This window comes from Pyrgilauda ruficollis, unplaced genomic scaffold (assembly GCF_017590135.1).
Source record: "Pyrgilauda ruficollis isolate IOZ18807 unplaced genomic scaffold, ASM1759013v1 scaffold2, whole genome shotgun sequence".
Classification (NCBI taxonomy): domain Eukaryota; kingdom Metazoa; phylum Chordata; class Aves; order Passeriformes; family Passeridae; genus Pyrgilauda; species Pyrgilauda ruficollis.
In genome coordinates, this window is record NW_024519206.1 from 28,523,255 (window position 1) to 28,541,379 (window position 18,125).

The following is an 18,125-nucleotide window of genomic DNA, read 5'->3' on the forward strand; positions in this document are numbered from 1 at the left end:
TTGCTTGCATTTTGATGTGAAAACATCATGCTATCAAACAACCCTCACTCTATCCCTCTTTATAGTCCAGAGTGATAGGTATTTGTTTAGAAAAATTAGCCAGCTGGAAAGACAGAATGATGGGGATAGAACTACCCATGAAGAGAAAATCATTCATTTTGAAGCCCTTTTAGAAAGAGTATATCTATTCAATTTGTTGTCTTCTGTTAAAGAAAGCACAGAGCAGTATTATCATAACCTACGACTCATACATCGATGCCAAAAGGATTTTAGATGAAGAGGATCACCTTTGACATTCCATCAGGTGTGCTAAGTCTGGATGAAAAACAATGCTGCTAATACCTTTTTCATTTTGCTATGAATATCCCAATAAAAACTTCATTGGTCTATTTGCAGGTAAATACTACAACATTTTTTATGAGTGTGACTGATTGATCTGCAAGGTTAAGGCATTTTTTTTCCATGATCTATAGCTTCACGTGCTCTTTTTGTGCATTCAGGCTACAGCTCTCAATCAGCTTCTCAAAATTACATCCAAAATAACTCAATAGCACGGTGTACTATTCAATCAGAAAAAGCAGTCTGCATCCCACTCATTAATTCTAAAGTACTACTTATAAATAGTATTTTAGAAATAGATGTACAATATAAATAGGGAAATAAACTTCTACCAATACATTTGTTCATGCACACACAGAAGCATTAACAGGAAACATTACCATAAGGATAACCAACTCAAATAATCAAAGAGAATTCAGAAAAAGAGTAGAAATTTATATAGCATCTATATCACATTTAGATGGAGTATTTTCATTCACAGCTAGTGCATATGCAAGATTAACATCCTCTTTGGCAAATTATTCCACTGCATTTTTTTTTTATTATCTCAGAAGAATTTGGTATTAGTCCATGTTCCAGAGCAGATACCAAATTTGATCATGTGGTCTATTTCCAAGAAACTAATTTCTTGCTGAAAGACATGACATGGTCATTGGAAATTACTGCATGATCTCACTGAATGATCATAGGTGGTGAGAGCTAAGACCAGAGTTGGGAGACATCCCAGAAGTGTTTGTGTTTCAAGGTGCCTGTCCAAAGAGTTCCATGTCCCTCTAGATGGCTTATCATTCCCAAATGGAAATTAAATCCTACTTACTAGCGCATGCAAGAAAAGGGCCACAGACCCAAAAAGCTGATCTGGAAATCCATTTATGATCAGAGACCTCTACCTGAAAATATGCTCAGATGAGTCAAATACCCTCTTTTCCCGATGTGGCTGATTAAAGCAGGGTTGGATTCAATCTGTCCTTCCTCCAGATAGTCCTATCAACTGCCATAAAAGTATTTTTCTTCTCTGAGGATTGCACATGAAATTTTGTGCCCATTAAAGAATATCTAAGAGGAGACTTTGACAAAACCTCAGTCAGCCTTGACTTGAACTGGAGACTCTTAGATTCTTTTTTTCAGAAGCGTTTTCAGAAGCCTTCCTATGAAGCAGTAGTATGCTTAATCACGGAAAATGTTTCTGACAGAAAACCAGCTCTCATTGTTGTGGATCTTCTGATGTCAAAACACTCCCTCCCAAGTTTCATTTGTTACAACTTCTAAGCAAGAAAGAGCAAGATGAAGACAAAACTATGTAATTACATAGAGTCAATGACAGGTGTTGCTAACTGTGGTAGAAGTCAAAAAAATAAAGGATTAAGTTACAGTAATAACAGAAATCAAGAAATAACAGCAATTAAGTCAGGTAAGTCAGGCTACTAGAGCAGCAATAAGGAAAAAAGAGAGGGTTACAATTATCTTAGGAGTTTCTTCTCACTAAACAGATGTTCATGAAGCAACAATTTAACCTCCAAGCATTTGAATCAAAGTCTGGTATCAGCAACAATCCATAAATATTACTTAACTGAAGCAAAATATGGGCAGAATGCAAATCTGAAGTAAGCTGTTGGGATTAGATCCCCTAGTCAGGAGCTGTATTACTCTTCTTCATCAGAAAACTTTTCTGTTTTATTTTAACATAGCTTATCACCTCAATATTTTAACAGAGCTTATCACCTCAATATTAGCTATGGAAAAGCTAAACTTGGCTCAAAAAGGCAAAATAACCAATGTGTTTTATGAATGAGGTGTTCAAGCATTCCACACACTAAAGTGAAAATACAATGAAAAATTAAATTATATAACTCAATAAACTGAGGTGAAAAGATATTAATGTTACTTGCTGGGAGAGGTGGTTCCATAACAGTTCTATATATTCATTCTATATATTCATTCTATATATTCATTCATTATGTAATTAATTCATTAACCCTTTCCTATTTTTTACTTTAACATCTTCCTAATTGTTCAGTGTTTTGTTGTAAAAGTCTGTAGTTTTTTAAATTGAACTCTATCCTTAGCTATATCTTCTCTTAAGATGAGACAGCTGTAAGTACTTGGAGTCTCCTTTTTGCCATTTCCTTGGGGCAAGTATATGAGGGTAGAACTATCTCAGTATATTTAAGGATTTACACTCTACTGACAACAATAGTTAATTAGTGGGGGTGCAAAAAAACAAAGAAAATAAAAAGGACAAATTAAGTCAACAATAATTAAGGCAGAATATAATTACAGCACTAATTAGAATAGTTTTCCAGTAGGAATGGATAATTTAAAAATGAACAAAACACAATAATGAAAGACTCTGCTGCCTCAACATCTCTTTTACTTTCCAGTACTCTGAGAATAGAATTGATAACATCACCAGATTTTTTCCCCCTGTCTATAATTCCAAATATTTTGTTAGATTTCTATGATTTATTTGAAGAAGGCTATTTTATGACATTACCAATCTTACTTTCAGCTTAAATCCCATGACTATTGCTTTTCAAAACAAAAAGGCTGTTGTTTAAAAATTTATCCTTGAGAGTGTCCCAAAAATAACTAAAAGCTAAGTAATTAGCTTCTACATTAAACAGTTTTTAATTAGTTTACAAGAATATTTCTACACTTAGTTTTAGTGTGTATTTCTAGGGCAACAATAGCAAGTGATGCAGAACATCTATTTGTATGAAGGTATAAGTCAAAACTACCTTTGAATAACTCTGATACACTGCATTTTCACCCCCCAAAATTTGCATATTGTGCTACCATAAACTTACTGTCTCCTGAGTAAAACCAATTAAAGATGTTATAGTACCGTTTTCACAATCAGTATGGAGAGACCTTCAGTCTTCCCATGAATCCAAGTAATTAAGTAATTGAAAAGTTGAAATTCAAGTATTTTCACAGAATTTTTCTTCCTTGGATATTTTATTATCATGATCAACCAAGCAAAGTAAATATAAAATCTGTTTTTCATTATAATATGTTTAAAAAGAAAATAATATAAAGAAATACAATATTAACATAAGGAATCTAAATGGAAAAGCTGCAAAAACATTGATCTGAGACAATAAAATATCCAGTGAATTTTTGAATGCATGCAAACTGGACAAAAATATCTTTCTCAAGATTGGCAGATTTTTAAAATTAAGCTGAAAACAGAAGCAATAAACTGTCTCGCTTGATCTTGAGTTCAACAAAAAAAAACTATCCTAAACCAGAAAGTCTTTTGCATAATCTTCCATATCCTTGTAATATGGAAAACGAAACAATTTTCGAAATTTAATCTATAATTGTTTTAAGACATATATTTTACCTCCTGAATTTCCCATATGGAAAAGGGAAACAAAACCTCTAATTATGCTGACAGAAGAAATGAAATGGTACTGTATGAGTTTAATTAAAGTGGATGGTTTATCTGAAGATAATTTTTTTCAAAATTCATAATGATGGCATTAGCAAGTTATTAAATATGAAAAATAATTGAGAATATTATGTTTTGTAGGGTTATCGGGTTGACTAATAATTTTAAATTATTTTCTGGGTAATGATTTGCTGCAGTTTTGGCTGTTGCTGTGCATATATTCTTCAGCTGTGTATTTGGTTTGGACCAATGTCTATTTCTCATCTCCAATAGTTCAGTATGTGCCTGAATACTACAATCAGACAAATCTGATGACAAACACCTTCTGGCAGGTCAACACTATGCTTAGTGAAGGAAAGGGAAAGCAAAAAAAGAATGCAAAGGAAATCACTCCTGATCCCATTCAGCAGACCACTGCCCAGCCACTCTCCAAGCAACCGATAACTTGAAAATAATCACATTGCACATTTTCTTCCTCTACCCGAGTTTTTATGCATGATGATTCCATGAATATTTACTTCTCCCCATCATATTTTTATTATTCGTTTCAAACCCTTAATTGATCTTTTTTTTTTTTTGAATGCGCCTTAAAAACATAATTCTCCAAACCTGCAGTGGTTATGGAAAGCATAATTATATCTCTAAGCACTATCATGTGTATCACGATTCCTTTTTCTTTGTACAGCATGCCTTTTCCTTTTGCAAAGAAAAGATGAACACCATTCTGCCAGCATGTACTGATCAGAGGCAATGATATTGCTCACTGATCGTCGCTTCACTTAGTATTTCATATCTTGTAGTTTTCCCATAAATTACCTGAGGATGTGCTCCATGTTAATGCAGAATTCAGCAGCAACCAACCGTTTGCATGAACCCATATAAAGAGCATCGTAGCAATGCTTTTCACACTATTATTAACATAAATTACCACCTTTCTGATATCAGTTCTTATTTACAGCTGACAGGATGGAGGAATTAGCTAGGTGTAGAGTCATTCCTGATGGAAATCCCCATATTTAATATTGTTTAAAAAACATTTTCCAGGCAAAGTATGCTGACCTGTCGTTCTGGGCCAGCAGCAAATTCAAACAGCAAATGAAAAAAATGCTATAAATAAATTGGAAGGAAAATCACTACAACACAAATACTGAAATATCTGTAATGTGAAAGAATAATTTTGACTGCCATACACTTAATATTGTACTGACCAGATTGAAATATATTACCTAATTTCTTCTAATATATTTAGAAGAAATATTCTTCTAAATCCACCAAACATCAGTGGAAGTAAAATAACAGATTTAACAGATTTCCTCACATCCCTATTTCATATACTAGGATATGAAATCACTTCCATTTCCAAATTTGAAAAATAAGTTGCAAGCAAAATTTAGTCCCTGGTCCTTAAAAGTCAATCAAGTTCCCATTAGAGTTGGATGAAAGGACAATTAATTGGCAAATAAACAAGATCTGTTCTTTGTTACTCAGTGTAAAAAGCCAGAACCTTATCAAATGACAGCAGTACTTCTGGATGACTGCAGGATGAGGATGGTTGTGGTTGTGCAATACAGGAAGTTATTTTCCTCTGAAACACAGTACACTTCAGTATGTCTTATTGACAGAAATATCCTGTATAAATCATATAATAAAATATAACTGTAGTAATTTCATCTGACAATTAACTTAATAAAAATAAATGAAAATAAAAATGGCTAGATTCTTTAATAACTCTGATAAATGTTGTCCATCTTGAATATAAATACAAATCAAGTAGAAACGATGTAAATGCACTAACTCAGCACAAGTCTGACCTCTGCAACGTGGAACAAATCAATTTTCGGTCTAAACATCTTTCCCTTTTGAAAACATGGCTTTTAGCTGAAGAAACTTCACTGTCAAACTCAGCACACTGTTTAGATCAATGACAACTGAAGGAAAAAATGAACCCATAAAAACTGAATTATTGTTTTATATTTTCAAACAACAATGAAGTTATTAATTTATATTGATTAGCTGTAAATTGTAAATAATATAATAACTTGACCTGATAATGCTGATCTTTTAAAATTAGATTTAAAAAAAATATTTGTCCTGTTTTTCTTATTCTCCCCAACAGTCAGCCAAGCAAAAATAAATTGCTCACACAGCCCTATATCAGCTGTTGTAGGAGACTGTTGGCCATCTGACAGGTGACAGGTGAAGATTGTATTACATTCAGCATATGACCAGGATGAAGTAGACTGAGACTTTCATTTTATCTGGATAGCTGAGCAGCCACACCGTAAACACAATTTTCAAGCACTACTGTTTTTTGTGGGATCCAAAATGGTCAGATCCAATTGTAGAGCTCTGCATTTCAATATTTTCAAAATTTTCTATAAATACTAGTTTTCAATTATTAAAAGCACTTGTGATGCAGACCTTTCAGCTGCTTTATGTTCTTCAGTTACAGGTCTTGAATTAAATTGGAACACCTATTTAAATTAGAGTTAATATTTAAATTGATCAGATGCACTTGGTTGAATCTTCTAAGGAGATTCTAGGAAAGGAACTTCTTGGACTGATTCCTTTTTAACTTTTATTTAGATAATTTCATATCAGAGAGTGAAAAGTGTACTGACCTCAAGAGCTTATGAAGAGATTTTTTAGTGTATCCTAAAAGCAGACCTCAAGGGCTGATCGCTCTTTAAGGGGCTAGTTCAATCTCAAAGCCACTTTAGATTAGCACATATTTCTAAAAGTCCTATGTTCATCAAAGCAAATGTGGATTTAATGTACCATAAAAATCCTGTGATGTTTTGTCTGAAACTGGAAAGCACTTAGTTCTAAAATGTTTTTGAATGAAAGCAACAGCAGCTGTTTTTCCCTTGCTGTCCAGCACATGTCCAGAAACTTAAAGCCATTTTGTTATTTTTTGACCTACAGCTTCCTCTGCATTCTCAAAAGGCTTCATTTTTAAAACACAGCAAATCCCATTAAAGTTATTCAAAACCTGAAAGCAGCTTGTGTGGCAAATTGAATTTTCAGTATTCTACTGACTTCAAGGAAGTTACACTAGATGTGTCTTTATTCAATTTTAGAACTTTGAAGAATTGCTGAATTTTTCCAACTGTATAAAGCTATCCAACCATTTTTAATATTCCATATTTTTATTATTCTGCACCACCTCCACACTTTCTACAGTCCTTCCATGGCACTCATCTTCATTTCCCCAAGCCTAGCTAGTATTAGTACAATAGTTCCAAATAAACTAACTCCAATTTGAGAACAAAGAAATTAAGGTTAACAATGATCCCCTCAGTATATTTCCATTGGCTTCCAGAAAGCTTTAATCTACTATACACACAGTGATTTGAATTCTCCATCATCTCCTAAAAATTGCACCTTTACCCTCTTCCCAAGCAGCTTTCAAATTCCACAGTATTGAAGCTATACATTAGTATTGAAGCTGTACATTAATATAGTTTTTACTCTTTTTTACAGTTACTATTAAAATGCTCATCTAGAGTTGAAAATTTAGACTGTATATTGTGAATATTTTGAATATTCCTGACCTTCTGACATGCCTGTATTTAAGAAGTGATAACTCTTAGATATATTTGAACAACTTTTACCAAAATAGATATATAAAAGAAATAGCATTCTAAACTGTTTGGAAATCCTAAGTAGTAAATTATATGAGTAAAATAGAGTACCATGCTATGAGGGATAAAACATTAAATAAATTTATTAGGTTAAGTTTATAGAAAGAACATCACACAATATGACAACAGAAAAATAATTTCCCTTCAAAGTTAAAATTATTTATTTTTGCAAATATCTATATTTCAGTAAAACTAAATCATCAGAAATAAACATAAATTTGTGGTGTTGATAATCACATTGTAATCTGCATTTAAATTTGACACATTTTTGTTGTATGTTATGGTTTTTTTACTATAGATAATTACAGATATTACAAGTATCTTCATTAATATAGGAGGAATATTGGGAGATTCCCGTTTGGATTTTATTATGAAACTCTTAATCATAGACTCTGGCTAATGTGTATTTCTGTAGCCCTATGCACAGATGTGCAGGTTAAGGTATCCCCTCTGGCAATCACTGGCATTACCAAATTTGATACATTTTTTTCAACATTTTGTCGTGTTATTTTTGCATAAGAAGATACACAACAGAAGAGAGCTCTATTTTTTCTAGAATTACAGAAATCCCAGTCATTACTTTTTCTTCAGTTTCTCCTTAAATAATGAATAATCCCCTAAAGTGGATTATTTAAAAGCCAGAGAGATAGAGAAGACAGAAAAAGTTGCTTGCTGCAACTCCCCTTCAACTTTATTCATGAAACATCTTATTAATAACAGATTTTGCTCTTTGAAACAGATCTAAGGAAGCTATTACTTGCGGTCTTGGATAAATTATTATACTAGGAATACACTCTCAAGATGTTCTGTGACTTGCAAAGAAACAAAGCTATTCCTTCAGCTTGCAGGATTGCAAGTTATTTAACAAAAGCTTCTGCAAAGTGAAATATATTCTGTCTCCAAGAATCATGCCAAGCCATGTGCATATGAGAGAGAGAATGCACTCTTGTATGCCATTTTCTATCTGCCAAACATGTTGTACAATGCAAAGAAACCTTCTGTGACTTTAGAGGGGGTTTGTACTGCCCTTCAGCAGAGCTGAATAGCGCTAAGAGCTCCTCGTGTCCTGCCCCAGTGCTCCAGGGCATGCAAGTCCCAGGAGCCCAAACTGCAAAGGTAGGGAACTTTCTGGAGTGCTTTTCCACTTTGGTCCTTCTTTAATTCTCATTAGAGAATCTATAATAACTGTTATGCCTGCCTGCCTACCAATGCCCACCCATTTGCCTTGGAAGGATATTCACTCAGTCAGGAAACGAGGTGTTCAGGTTGCTCAGGGCATACCCAAGATGTAATTGGAGAGCAAGGCTCTGAGAAGCAGTACAAATGTTCCTTGCTATCAGTGTTACTCTCCCTGAGTTCACAGACAGATCAAACCTAGTGTCATATGCCTTGAGATACTTGAGAACTGCTTTTATTTGAAATCAAAATGTTTTATGAATCAAAACACTTTTTAAAATTAACAAGAGAGCAGGGAGACTTATAAACACGAAAATGACAACTTGAAGATGCCACCAACTTTACTGATGAAGTGCAGAGGCACTGGGAATAAAATAGCAGCAAGAAGATGCTCACCACCCTAGTCCAGTGAATTGTTGTTAATAATCAGTCTTAATACAGGAGACAGGATTTCAGTAACGTCCATGTTTCTTCCATTCGTGTTGCAGTACAATTAATCTGAGAGAAATCTCAAGGAATATCCTGAAGTGGGACAGAAATTAGTTTAAAATTTGTTTTGATCCTGCTCAACTTATTTTTTTCATGATTTTGTTAGCAAGAAAGCATTCCTATTTTTCAGTCATTGACAAAGATGAGAAGCTATTCTATTATCATCCTTCAGTTATAACTCCTAGCAAGGATTATAAAGTTTGGGAGCCAGAGAAAAATGATCCTTTAATACACTGAATTGAGAGGAAATTTTTTGTGTGCTTGTTCTTGAAATATAGATATACAGTGAATTCTTGATGAATAGGTATATAATGAAAAGATTACTGAAGATAGCACAACATTCAAAAAACTATCAAGCCTTTTTTTCTCTTTCTCTGAGCATTTGTTCATACAGTTGTACTATCTTGAATAAAGTTAAATCTTGTACTGCAACATGATTGTGAACAACAGAACTTGTCATTAGGCCAAAAATCAAGGTGCAGTATTAATCAGAGCAAGGGTCAAGATATTTTGGTTCAGTGAGAGTAGTTTGCCCTTTGCTTAGCATGGTAAAGGTTGATCTGCACTGAGCACTAAACTGTGGCCAGCAGTCATCTCAGTTCCTCAGTACTGCTGCATTCCAAGACACTGCACAGAAAATTTTAAACAAACAAAATCAAACTCAAACAAACCAAAAATCCCTAAAATTTTGAGATTTTGTTATTTGTGGGTGAAAACATTGGCATAATGGCAAAGAGCATCATCACACATGGATTATCTTATGTGTTTCATAATTTTTTTTGTCCAGTTTACAATTTCAGGTTTTCCAAAAAAGAAATTGGTTCAGTATCTCCTACAAACATTCTTGCTACTTGACACAGTCTTTGCAAAAAACCCCAAAATGATAAAAACACAGTCCATGCCATAGGGCACAGATGATTAAAAAAGAAAGGAAGCTTTGATCTCTTACTTCTGTGTCATTCAACAGTAGCACTACTGTAAATGCTATTAAGATATTATAAAAGCATATATTAAATCAGATTATGTTACAAATATCAGAGGTAGAGACAGAAAGAGACATCAAAGAGGAATGACTAGTGAAAAGAGAAAAAAATGTTAGAAGAAGTTTTGAGATGGACCAATGCTAGCAGAAAGCAGATTATTTATTCTTAAGGCGATGGGAGAAAAGATTTCCTTAAATGATACATAATGTTCCAAAATACAAATATTTCTGTGAATACAATTTAACCTTGATACAATACACTCATTATAGCCATGAATCTATGGAAGTGCTAGGTAATTTTAAAAATAGCTTGACAGATATCATATATATCTTGAGTTCATGAATTAGTAAGATCTATCCTCTAAGTAACATGTGTCTAATTAGACATCTGTAGTTTACACAAAGCATTATTGTTGCTGGTGTGTCAATGCACAGGATCTTAAAATGTTGTAGGTGAAACCCCACTATTAGCTGTGGAGAATATATTTGCTTTACAGAGTCCATGTTGACTACCAAAGTATTCCAAAGCAGTGTACACTTCCTGAAGAAATGAGTAAAATAGGTCCTTTCTATGGTAACTGAGACAGCAGCAAGCACAAACTTGCTGCTGCTTTCTGAAACTGATTATAGTTCCGCTGCTAAATTGGTAACTGCTTAAAAACCTTTAGCTGCTGCTTCTGAGAAGCTGGAGTGCATTTCAATCTTTTGCATCTTGTTAGCAGCTCTATCTTTACCATTGCACCAGACAACAAATGCCCATATTCAAAGTTTAATTTCAACTAGTAGAAATGGTAAGCATCCTTTCATCTTTTTTTTTTTTTTTAAATCTGCAGATCCACTTTTCCAGAAAATATTGTTATTGGTTTTTTAATCAATAAATCCTATTAATCAAATGAAGCATCTTTCCCACTTATTCTATGAATCTTAGGAAGTGATCATGAATCATTTTGGCTGGCAACACAAATTTCCTGGAAACAGAATTTATTGTCCAAATGTCTTTTCAGTAAAGTGTCTATCTCATGGAAAATCAGAGGAAAATTAAGCTTTTTTGTCTTCTCACATTGAGTAATCTCATATAACAATATATTTCAAAAGGTGTATCAGAAAAGGATCTTGTTGAAGTTATTCCTTCTAAAAAGAAGGAAGTAATTTCTTTTTATATAAACACCTATATGGATACAGATCTCCATCAAGAAATCTGCAGGTACCTATGGCATGTGCAACAGGCACCTACAGGCACAAAAGTTCAAGAGGCAATGAACTCTCCTCCCCCAGATTATAGCGGCAATGACGCTGCATGAACCTGACCTTATAACAGGCTGTACTTTCCCCACACTCCCTTTAAGCTTTAGTAAACCCTAATGCTGTCCTCATATACACTCAGACAGTGTTGGCATTGTTTTATCAGCCACAAATATATGCGTATGAAGTCATTGTGATTCATGGAGAGAATGTACATTACAAAGAAAACCTGGAAAAGCAGAGAATATCCATGTGGAATTACTCACAAGGTGAAAAGGGAAAAGTATTTCAGGCACTCTGTTTCAGATACAATCCAGAAAAACATTTTAATAGACTGATTTGATAAATAACATCTAGCATAAATACATGAAAAGTACAGTAAAAAAAAAATACTCCTGGAATAAGATGCATCTGGGGCAGTTCATACCTCAAATAGTCACATATAAATTAATAATCACACCATATCCATTCCCATATTCTGTTTGTATGCATTCTACTGTGCTCCAGAGGTTTACCTGAACTCACAAGGAAAAGCCGGTACGATATCAAGGGTGGGATCTGGCAACAACTAACAACAAAAAACAATTGTTACAAAGCAGTTCCAGACATTAACTGATGGCTGTTTAAAGAGGTAGAAATCTTTCCAAATACACAAGTTATAGCTCAATGCCCCAGATTGTCAGGGTAGAACGTAGGAAAGCCTTACTCTAACCTTCAGAAGAAGGGTAAAAGCGCCAACCTCAAGAAATCAAACAGTACTGCCTCATCCATGAAAACAGAGCAGGCAATGTGTTAATAATAGTTGAACCCTTGTTATCTTATGATGCAAAACACTGGGCAATTAATGAAGAAGAGAACAAGAGAAGATCATAACACAATAGGGGATGGAGCTCTGTTTTATGCACTAGAAAATGACATTTTAGCTGTGTATGTATAGATGGATCATTCATACAGTTCTTTCTGACACATTCATCTCAGGAATGGGAGCGAAGAAAGAAACACTGGATATTTTTACTGCAGATTTGCATAGGGAAAATATACTCAGGGCACTGCAAATGCATTTAGGATACGGGTACGGAGAAATTCTTGACAAGACACACAATGATGCACCACCCAGCTCCATTTTGTCTGAGAAATTAATAAACTAATCTGTTTTGGTCATTCACCAGGAAGGATAACTTTTCCCCCAGAACAACCTGGGTTTGTGAAGAAGCAGTGTCTGTGATTCTTTCTGTGAAAACATTAACCATGAAAAGTTTTAAACAACTTTTATAAAACATGATGCAATAAAAGCAGTGGGCAAAGTATTGACTTTCTCTAATTTTCTTTTAAGAAATAAAAATAACGAATCTTTTCCCATAATAGGTAGATCACATTCACATAGAAAGAGTGTATGAAAAACAATTGGTTTGGGACATTCTGATAGAATTGCAAAGTTAAAACTCATATGCATAACTTTTTCTTTAAAAGGCATAACAAGGAAAAAAAAAAAAAAAAAAACAACCCAAAAAACAAAACCTAGACTTCACTGCACTGCAGTTACAATTTTGATAGAGGCTTTCTAATATTCACAAGGCTCCTATCAGCTGCTGCTATTTCTAACAAACACCAAAGCAACACTTACACTTGTCCACTTTAGTGATACTGGATTAAATCTAATTCCTACAGAGCAGCAATGAAAACTTGGAAAATTAGCAGAAATAGTTCACCAGCTAAAAGAATGATGAATATTGAGTAAAGTTAGGAGACTCAGTGATTACAGTATCAAAAAACTGCAAAGAAATTGGTAAGAGACAAGCAAAGGGGCAGAGCAAAAGAGAGAAGGGTATATTAACTACTGTCTAGAAAAAAATGCCCTCAAGATAATAATTTATTTGTTTACCATTTACCTAAGAGGACGGATGTGTATTTCATGAGAAACATTTAGCATATGAATTATTTTATGCTTCTGTTGTATGGCAACATAATGATGACTAATGGAAAAATAAATCCCCAAAAACTAATGGTTTCCACTTCCAGGGCAAGAGCATGTAGATCAGAGTGGAGCAAGGTCATTATTTCTGCTATCCTTGTGCTTTAAAAATCACTGGAAGTTGAAATCAGCTTTTCTAGAACATTGAGAAGAAGAGGTCAATCAATATTATTAAGGCTGGACGAGATACATGACAGCTTAGGGGAATGCTTTCTGGAAGAAGATTGAAAACAGAATGATGAAGCCAGAGCTAGTTTTAGAGAGACTTCCATTCATCACTGTAGTACTGCAGAAATCCCATTCTTCCCTCAGACTCTTTTTCAAAAACTCTTGTTAAGCAGGAATTATATCTGCAACTAGCACTCTAGTTCACTTAATGCGTAGTGATGGCAAAGTTCATAAGTTCATTAAGTTCTGATTTGGATGGCTACTGAGGAAAAATAGCATATTGCAATTTTAAACTTTGTTTTTATCTCAGTCTATGCATAAATCTTACTTCCTACTGGTGTTATGATTGCTTTATTGTAACTGAAACAACCAAACCTCAAATTAAGTTTTCTATTTCACCTGTTTAGCTCCTAAATTCATGAAGCTGTTGTCTCATTTCCTCCAGAGACAACCAGGCATGAAACAGTAATTCATGTACTGCAATAACTGTGCTATATGTTTTTCATGTGCTGCCTGCAGGCACAGTGAATAGGAATAAAAACTGGAACGAAACACCAACAGATCTTGCTCTGTTCTCTGTATCTATGCTTTTAGCTCCCACTCTCTGATTATTTGTTACAGTTCCTATTGCTCTGGGAAATGGCAGACACAGATACTGGGAATGCAGCAGCCCTTCTCCCTTCAGGGTTTCATTCCCAGGGTGAGAGGAAGGATGGCAGAATCAGCATGCTGTTCCCTCCCCTTTTCCCAGGCAAAAGTCAGTGGCTCATGGAAAATTTCATACCAAGAAAGTCACAAGTGGGTATTATTAGGAAGTCTCTTAAAAAAAGTGGATGAAGATGTACAATCTTAGTAACTAACGTTTTGCATTCTTTGAGCATATTGTATCACTGCTGTCTGTATAATTTTGTCTACAGCAAAGAAGGGAAGATTCTTTCTATAAGAGCAAATTGATACTACATATTGCACTGCCTCTTTCCCCCTTGTTAACCAGTGGGCACAAAAGGACTTTCTTCCACATCCAGGCTCCTCTTTGCAAATAAGGGAAATGTCCTATCACTTTCCATACCAACTGGAAAGTATATGGGCATCAAGAACCCCAAAAACAGACAGCTTTCTGCATGTCCTCAGTACTAAACATATTATTATCCTCTCAGAATGGATGTTTCCAAGGGAACAAGCAGAAAAGAGGATATGATAAGCACAATTGTAAAAGAGAAAAACAACGCCCAAAAATCTACACTTTTTTTTTTTTTCAAATTTACATATATTTATGATATTACATTGCAATTATGATCCATGGACTTACTATTTCAATCATTTATTAACTGACACAGTTACTTGAATTGCCAAGATTAAGCCTCTATCATGATAATAACCGCATACTCGTAAAGGAATTGTTATTCTAAAAAAGCATATCTAAATAGACTATAAGAAGCATCAATCTCATGCTGATAAAAAAAAACTAAAACCAAAAAACAACAGCAAAACCTGCAATATTCAGAGCAAATCTCTGCCAAAGTCAGGAGCATAAAGGCTGTGAGACAACAGCAGCCACTGCAGGATCCCTGCTTGAAAACCATTTCCCCAGAAATTTATGGTGTACCCATAATTTTACTGCTTCCTTGGATAACATAGTGTTTTTTTGGCAGAGGTGTCTGGTTTTGTACTTCCTCATGAAAGTCACCAAGCTATTTTGGCTAATTTTGTTTTTTGAATAATCTTTAGTGAGGCTTTGAAATAGACCCCTGGGTTTGATCAGAATTCATAATATATTGGGCTGGAAGTTCAAACCAAAAAACCCCAAAGCCAAAACAGGAAAGACAGAAAATTGCATTTCCAGATAGCCTTTGCAGATTACTAGACAAAGGCTGTTCATTCAGCTTTGAGCAGAAAATTGAACCAGATGACCTTCTGCAGTACCTTCAAACCTGAATTATCCTAGAGCCTTATGAGATCCCTAGGTATGTTTTCAGAAGTCACTTATGACTTCATTTACATGGAACTTATTACTATCTTCCCTCAGACTAAGTAGAAAGGCAGTGGTGTTATTACCTGTAAAATCACTCCCAATCCCTGCTGCCATCAATGATTTTAAGCTGTTTGCTAGGATGTGGATGTTACTTTGCTTGGATGAAAACTCATTATTAAGAAAAAAAGACATGGACATGAAACAAAAGTCTTTAGGCCTAAAACTCATAACAGAAGAATGAGAATTCTTAGTTTGCACAAATTTTCGTATATCCCTCTGAAATCACATGACAATGAGAATTCTTTGAGTGCTGCGCCTGCAGCCAAAAAAACCTCACAATGAAACAGGCTTATTAATATGAAGGTTTTTCTCAAACACAGAATTTTGATGTAGTTTCTGTTTCATATCAAAAATGTTATTTAAACTATTATTAGCAGCAGAATCAGTGGAATTGTACATATCTCTACCTTGTCAAGAAACACCACAAAAATAAGCGTCAAAAGCTGTATTCCACTTACAGCTAATAATTCCCTGTCATTAATAGATCAATAAACAGCTGGAGTCGTGATTTGTTTAAATATGTTAACTGAGAAATTTCTCCCTGGGAAGGAACCATGTTGTAAAGTGACAGGATTCACAGGAGACAAAAACTGAAAAAGCTGAATTCCTTAATTATCTGCTCTGTTTACTCAGTTCTCTTTGATGCACTTTAAAACAAAAGGACCTTTCTATCCTAAGTAGATTTAAAACATCTGAAATATGTATGTGTAAAATCAAGGCCACAAACACTATCCTTATCCCATGATGCTAATAGAGGTTTTACTATTGGCTGCAATACCACCTGCACTTTTCTTACTTCCTGAGAAATACAAAATCTTTTTATTTCTTCTATGTTTTTCCCTTTAATTTCTTTGTGTGGGAACTGTACTGCAATGATTTATATACAAAGCTCAGTGGTGGAAGATGCCACGAGTGCTTTGAGCTGTGCTGTGAGATGAATAGGGTGTCATAATATATTCAGCAAATATGGCAAACCTCCAGAACAGAGAAAGGTATGAAAAATTATTTCCTTAGTTTAGAAACCATACACTGAAGCCAAAAGCCCAAGGAAGGAAAATGTATTGGACTCTTTCCCACTAACACACAAATCACTGTTGTTCTATGTGTACAAACCACTACAGGTGTTATGCAAACACTGTAGTGTGATTTTTTTGTTACTGTTTAGGTAAAAATAATCTTTGTTGCTTCTTTCTCTTGCTTAAAAGGAAAAAAACCAAACCCACATTACAGAAAATCTGTTGAAACTCACCTTCCAGACCAAAAAAAAAGGCTTATAAAGAATTTCTAAGAGAAATGATTTTTCCATACAAAAGGTGAAAACATGAAGAAGGAGATACCTGCAAAGTATGCTCAAAATTTTCTAAGAACCTTAAAAATTTAATTACTTGGAACTGCTTGTTCCTTAAAAAAAAAAAAAATCAGCAAGTTATTAGTTTTTGTGCTGCTTAATTGTCCTTTAAATCTAGAAGCTAGGGTAAACACCTGCAATTACAGCATATATGTGTTATAATATAGACATATATTAACAAGTACAAATTGAAATAATAGCCTTATACATATCAAGAAGAAGAATCTAACACTGCACTCTGTGCAAACTATGAGCTTTCTAAGCACAATATCTCCAGCTCTATTACCAAATAAATTTGTCTTCTAAATACTTGCCAAAGCTTCATTCATATACAACTTTTCTGAAGCATATGCAAGCAGGGAGCTTGTATCCATCAGCAGAATCTAATCAGAGCACCTCTAGTTATGAACATGATTCAGGATTCTGTACATTAAGGCTCAAGAAAGAAGAAATAATTTTCCACATTGCAGGGTCTCTGTGCTACGCTAAATTAAGCAAAATAAGAGCAACAGAGACAAGCCATGCATTAGAAATAGTTAAAAAACAGCAGGGAGGATCGAGAGGAGTAACAAGCATTACAGTGTCTATTAACTAATGGAATGCTTATGGAAATAGGAATAAGATACACATTCATTCCAAATGAATACTTATCTATAGCACCATAAGAAAATATACAAAAAAAATTTATTTACACTAAAGTATAACAGTGTAAGCATGCAGCCACTAGATTAATCTGAAATGCATTTGAATTGCTCTTATCACAATGAACTCAGTTCACAATCATGAAAATGTGTTATATGTTTCCACTTATAAACTAGTCTTCCCTAAGTACCATTAAGATTTATTCAACATCAAAATCTATAGTACACAATTAGAACATATATAAAGTACTTGCTGCATATTAATAGAGATTTTAAAATATAATTCCTTCTTTGTGTGCTAATTCTGGAACAACTGATACTTTTGTCTTTATTGTTTACAGGTAACATTTGTTGAGGAGGCACATACAGAAAGGGTCTCTTTTCCAGTAAAATTACACAGCAAATGAAGAATCTTACACTTAATCTACTTGTAGGTAATAGCATATAATTTCTCACAAAATACCATGCCATTCTCTACAACATAGAAGGCATCTGATTACCCGCAAATGCTCTGCATTTAAGAAACTGCTTCAAAAGTGTTAGTGGAAAAATTCTAACTTTCATTCAACCAGTGCCCTTGCTGACTGTAGCATATGAAAGCTGACAACCAGAAAAACAGGATAAAGTTCAAAGCAATTTTTCAGTGCCTCTATTGATTAAACTTTAAAAGTTACTGTGTTTACTGAATGCCACCTGCT

At 34.3% G+C, this 18,125-nt stretch overlaps 1 protein-coding gene across 1 annotated transcript in view; it reads right to left on the bottom strand.

Annotated features, from left to right (window-relative positions):
* The window catches only part of CNTNAP2 (contactin associated protein 2), a 1,012,072-nt gene that overhangs the window by 281,931 nt on the left and 712,016 nt on the right, over positions 1 to 18,125 (bottom strand). The window lies entirely within an intron of this gene.